This window comes from Castor canadensis, chromosome 14 (genome assembly GCF_047511655.1).
Source record: "Castor canadensis chromosome 14, mCasCan1.hap1v2, whole genome shotgun sequence".
In the NCBI taxonomy this organism is placed as follows: domain Eukaryota; kingdom Metazoa; phylum Chordata; class Mammalia; order Rodentia; family Castoridae; genus Castor; species Castor canadensis.
Genome location: NC_133399.1, coordinates 18,375,297 through 18,381,845, shown reverse-complemented (window position 1 = coordinate 18,381,845; position 6,549 = coordinate 18,375,297). Strand labels below are relative to the sequence as shown.

The following is a 6,549-nucleotide window of genomic DNA, read 5'->3' as shown; positions in this document are numbered from 1 at the left end:
AGAACCAAAAGAATAAAAAAATGACAAGAGTTTAAAGCACAAGACTGTTTGGGGTGAGAAGCAGGATGGTGGGAGATGCTAAAAGGAGGGGTGAAAGAAGTGAATATGATTAAAGTATTTCATATGTAAGTATGAAAATAGAATAATGAAATGCACTGAAATATTTTGAAAATGGAAGAGGTTGTATTACAAAATAGTTGAGGGGAGGAATTTGATTGAAATACATTATATGCATGCAAGGAAATATCACACTGAAGCCACTTTATATGATTAAAACATTAAAAAATGCAATACACACCTCACAATAAGCAAAGAGATGTAGACCAGATGAATGAACTAATAAGCAAGATCCAACTACTTGTTGTCTATAAGAAACCAAGTGTGAAACCCTGAATTCAAACCCAAGTAATGCCAAAAAAGAAAATAGCTCTCTCCTTTGATGAAGATGCAAGAGCAATATTATCAGGTAGGACCACCTGTGTTACCTATAGCATCACTTTGGGAACCCAGGAATCCAGAAATGCCAGGCAATTTAGACTTTGGGGAAAATGGAACTAAGAATTGGGCAAAATTTTTATGGTGGTTACGTTTTTGAAAGGCAAGAGACTTCATGGAGAAGAAGTAATAAACTCTGGGTTTACCTGATTTGTAATCTGGTCACTTGAAACAGAGAATTAGCAGGAAATCATTTATTCCTGCTTAGTACATTTCCCCTCAGGGGAATCAGGAGGGCACTCAAGAGTTGGCATAATGAAAAGTGTACTAATCAGCAGAGAGAGAGGGAGCTATAAATAGATGCTGAGATGTTGTCTTTCAGGGGCAACAACCGTGGGCTACATAATACATAGTTATTTCTTTTGGAGTATTAATTCTAGTTTGGGGACAAATGCTTCACTCCCTTGTGGTCTCTTCTCTGGGATGGAGCTTCAGTCTCCATCATCAGTTAACCAAGTTGGAATCTAGAGTTGCATACAGAGGCCTTCATCTCATGGACCCCATCCAGGTGAGTCTGAGACTCCAGTAGTCAATAAAAGAAAGGATGGGAACCAGAAAACCTGGATGTACATGAGATCCAAGCCAGCCTTGTCCAGAGGTGAGAGATCACACATCACTCACTAGTTGGCAGCTTATTCAATGTGTTAAAAAGACATGTGGTTTTAGACTCTGCCATTGTTGACAATTATGTAACAGCTATGGAAAAGTCATGTTGGATGAGGATGAATGAAGAAGTGCTTTAAATTATTTCCCACAAAATTAAAATATATTGAAAGTTTTTTATAATTAGGGAGGAAGAGATTTGAGTTTCCAGTTTTGAGGGATATGAAGTGAAGTGACGACATTTTTCCCTTAGCTTTTTATTCTTTTAGGTTTTTATTGTTGTGCTGGGAGTACATTGAATTTACAAAATTTCTGCTTTTTTCAGTACTGGGGCTTTAACTCAAGGCCTTCACCTTGAGCCATGCTGCAAGCCCTTTTTGTGTTAGGTATTTTTGAGATAGGGTCTCACAAATTATTTGCCCGAAACCACTATCCTTCATATCTCTGATCTCTGCTTCCTGAGTAGCTAGGATTTCAGGTGTGAGCCACTGGCACCTGTGCAAAACTTCTTACAATATATCATGTTTGAATTTTCCCCCTCCATCAATCTCCTTTACCATCTCCCCTGTTCCTGGAATAGTTTCAACAGGTCTCATTTTTCTTTAGCTTTTATCATGAAATATTTTTGACCTTATTTTCTTATTCAATAAAAAGATTATACTAAAGGATTACTTAAGAACGTGATCATGATGATCATGATACATAGATTTTTTAGAGTATCTTCTCAAACTATGGGTATTCACATGAAAAATAATTTTTATATGATAGGGAAAGGGAGGAATGACAGGGATTTATGTTGTAATTCATTCATCACTGTTGCGGCTATAATATTTGAGGGGTTGTTAGCTGTGTCCTTTTGATTTCCAATTCAGTAGTTATGCAATTTCTTTGCCTTTTAGAGACTGAGTCGTTTTTACATTTTGATTTCATTTTTTAAAGGAAGAATTGGAGATTATTTTCACTAAGTTTCCTGTTTCCCATTTCACTGCTTTAGATAGATGACAGATAGATAGATAGATAGATAGATAGATAGATAGATAGATAGATAGATTTTTCACAGGATCTGTGAAACTTAATAAATTTTTGTGATCAATCTATTAATCATTAAAATTCCAGGCTCATCATCCTAATTGCCTTTTACAATTGGTGTTTTTTTCTGAATCATCAGTACTAATAATGTGCTCTTTACACCTTTATTGTTTTATTTCCTGTTTTTCCTTGCTATTACCATCTTGCCTTTTGTGAATTTTATAAATAGCAATCATCCTCTGCCATCTTGTACAACATACGCTTTTAAATTCCACTAAATATCACCTTCATCTTCTTCATAAGCATATTTTTGAGATAGTGCTTCACTATGTAACCCAGGCTAGCCTTGAACTCACAGTCCTCCTTTCTCAGCTTCCCATGTACTACGGTTATATACGTGCACCACTATCTGGCCTCATGAGCATATGTTTAAATTTTTTAGTACGATATATTTGCTGTACAGGGGGATTAATTTTGATAATTCCAAATAGGCTTATATTATACGTTGGATAGAATACCCCCACCATCTGCCCCCCTCAGTACCCTTCCCACCTCACTTAAAAAAATAGAAAGGGTTTTCTTTTTTCTATTTCATATAGGTATATGAAGTCCATCAACCATATAAACTCACCTTAATCTCCTTCATTCCCCTCACTCCTCCCACAAATATCACTCATACACACTGTACCTATTTAACAGTCCTGTCTTTCATTATTAATATATAAGCTGATTTTCAAAGGGGTGCCTCAAAGTACTCCTGCTGTGAGTATACCTTACTTTGGTCTGTTCAACCCCTTCCATTGTTCTTCCTTATCCTTTTAACTCCCATCCCCCATTTTCACCAGATTTTATACATATCCTTACATCCTTTACCTTCATAGATGTTACGTTTTATGCTATTGTTCATACTATATCATTCTCTTTTCCTCTCCTTTCCTTCCCTGAGTTCCATAGACTAGTTTTAGCATTGCAAACATATTCTACATATGACTGTATATGAAAATGATTGCACGATTGTTTTTGTGTATATGTTTATCTTTGGATCCATATTTCATGTATCAGAGAAAACACACGACCGCTGTCTTTCTGAGCCTGGCTTATTTCACATAATGTAATGGTCTTCCATTTACCTTCAAACTACATGTTTTTATTCCTGAGTAAACTTCATTGTGTATATAAAACACATTGTCTTGATTCATTCTTCAGTTGAGGGCACCTGGGCTGTTTTCAAAGCTTTGCTATTGTGAATTGTACTGTGATAAATATCGGTGTACAGGTATTTGTATTATGTCCCGGATTACGTTCCTTTGTGTTCATGTGCATATTTTTATACACACAAGCCTCAATATATTTGTAGAGTTTCCCCTTGTGCATAATAGTCATAAATAAAAATATTCATGGTGTTACTGAGAGGAATAAATGAACGAATACATTGCACTTAGCTCACATTTTATGGTAAGTGCTCAGAAAGAAATCTTTTAGAATATTTTAATGAAAGCTGTTGCTTAATTTTGCTGTTGTTTTCTTGAGGTATAACCAGTGTCAAAAACACATACAAAACATGACTGCAATTCTCGGACTGGGGTAAGGAGAAGGGAAGAGCAGAGGGATAAAGAGATTGGGGTAGGAGGACAATACCTCAATATGTTGTGTCTAGGTATGAAAGTGACACAGGGCTACTCAGTGAACGCAACTGAAAATAGGAGAGGTAAGCAGAAAAGATGGAGCAACAGAAGGCTTTAATCTGATCAATGTGCAATATGTCTTTTTTGAGGGATCTCCTCCAGCTTTCTGTGCAGATTGCACACCTACCAATGTAAACAGTGCGTTTGAATGCTGTGAAATTGTGTACCTGAGCTTCTGGCTGATGTTTTCCTAGTCTGTTTTAACTGAATCCTCTGAGAGGTATTCTCCATCTTCCTTACAATGCAGTTTTAACACCCAATGGTAAGCTCCTTTCTCTCTATTACAAATCTAAAGTGAAATTTTCTGCATTTCTCCTGGTCGACAACTGTCCACTACTTACTAGTACACTCCCACTACCTGCCTTTATTACCACACAGCACACCCTACACCCTGTAGCTGATGAAATGTGCGATGCTTTGTTTCAGACTTGAGATGCAACAATGTATGGGTGTCTCTAATGTTCTGTCTTCCTTTTAAGTTGTTTACTTTGATAATCACTGTTTTGAAGGAGTTGTGGTTTCTTTGTTTTTCCATTCTAGTGATCAAGCATAGGTCCTCATGTGTGTTGTCACACACTCTACCATAAAGCTACCTTCCTCATTTTAGATAATTTCTTGATGAATTGATTTAAAGAACATCAGTTTATCAATATGGTGTGGTTGGAGCTCAAATTACATTCTCAAGTGAATGATAGAGTTGTTCATTAAAACCACAGGCTACACAATATATTGTGGAAAATGCAGATGGAGGAATAGAAATTCCCAGTTACATGACACAGGGAATGTCATAGAAAAGATTAGCCATGAAAATTAGTCATATTGTTTTCTATTTCATAGTAATCATCTACAGCACGTGGAATCAACAAATGATACACGAATTTCAGAATTTCTTCTTCTGGGACTTTCAAATGATCAGGAAAAGCAGTCCTTCATGTTTGAACTATTTCTATCCATGTACCTGCTCACCATGCTTGGAAACCTGCTCATCATCCTGGCCACCATCTCAGACTCCCACCTGCACACACCCATGTACTTCTTCCTCCACAACCTGTCCCTTTTGGACATCTGCTTCACCTCCAGCACTGTCCCAAAAATGCTGGTGAATATCTAGACACACAGCAAAGTCGTAACTTATGAAGGCTGTAATGTCCAGATTTATTTTTTCACATTATTTGTAGGGTTGGACAACTTCCTTCTAGCAGTGATGGCCTATGACCGCTTTGTGGCCCTGTCACCCTCTGCACTGTACAGTCATCATGAATCCCCAGCTCTGTGGATTGCTGGTGCTGGTGTCCTGGATCATAAGTGATCTGAATTCCTTTGTGCAAAGCTTCATGGTGTTGCATCTTTCCTTCTGTACCAACTTGGAAATCCCACACTTTTTTTGTGAAACAGACCAGTTGGTTCACCTTGCCTATTCTGATACTTTCCTTAACAATATGGTACTCTATTTTGTAGCTGCTCTGCTAGGTGGTGGAACCCTTACTGAAATCCTTTACTCTTACTGTAAAATAGTTTCCTCCATCCGTGCATCTTATCTGCTCAGGGGAAGTACAAAGCATTTTCTACCTGTGCATCTCATCTCTCTGTTGTCTTCCTATTTTATTCTACACTCCTGGGAGTATTTCTTAGCTCTTCTGTTCATCAAAACTCACATTTGAGTGCAACAGCATCAGTGATGTACACTGTGGTCACTCCCATGTTGAACCCCTTCATCTACAGCCTGAGGAATAAGGAGATCAAGAGAGCTCTAAAAACACTCTTTGAGAGACTAACTATGAAAGAACTCATTATACTGCATCTTAAAAAGTGCTATTGAATGTAAGACTAGTTAGCTCATAATATTTTGAACAGATTTTGGAAGTACATATTGTTATTCTAGAATGTCATTACTTTGATTTCAGCTTTTCTTTAAAATTTATGTCTTGTTTAATCGAGATCATATATATATATACACACATACATACATATATTGGTATTTTCAATAGTGGAACTGTTAGAGAAGACTAGGAGAGGAGGTGAAGAAGAAGGGAATGGTATTGAGTGAATAATATTGATATAAATCACATCACTGTAGGAACAAGACACAACAAAACACACTGAAAAATGGTTGGACCATAGATATCAGGGGGAAAAGGATAAGGAAGAGTAATAGAGGGTTTAGATTGATTTTAAACAGTGTATTTTTGAGTAAAATAGCAAGGCAAAACACCACTGAACATTGAACAGTCCCTGAAATAATGAAAAATTGGGGTGTAAAACAGGTCATGTTAAAGGAAGGGTACTAGTGGGAGGGGGAGAGTAAATAAAGAAGGAAAAGAAGAGTTGAAGTACTTTCTATGCATGTATGAATATGAAAACTCTAAAGCTGTTGAAGTCATTATAAGAAGGGGTAGAAGAAAGAGTGAGAAAAATGGAGGGGATAAACAAATCCATGGTACATTTGTGTGCATGTATGGAAATGTCATAACAAAACCCCTATATAACCCTTGTATACTAATAAAAATGTTTTAAAAAAATCAAACTTATGTACTGCTAAGCTTTCTGTTCTCTCTTCTATCTAAACACTGTCCTCCTGTATCTTTTTCATAGCTGCAGCAAGAAAGCTTGAATTCCTAGTGTGTTGAGATTTCAGTCAACAAGTTTTCCTGCCATCATTCATAATCTTTTACCCAAAAAGTGATCCCCATATAGTCTCCTTTAAATACAGTTATTTCCAATGAACATGAGAACAGAG

The 6,549-nt window shown here is 36.8% G+C and overlaps 1 pseudogene; it reads left to right on the top strand.

Moving 5' to 3' along the window:
- Positions 1-3,688: 3,688 nt before the first annotated feature.
- On the top strand, positions 3,689-5,631 carry LOC141416137 (olfactory receptor 7A10-like; annotated as a pseudogene).
- Positions 5,632-6,549: the final 918 nt, after the last annotated feature.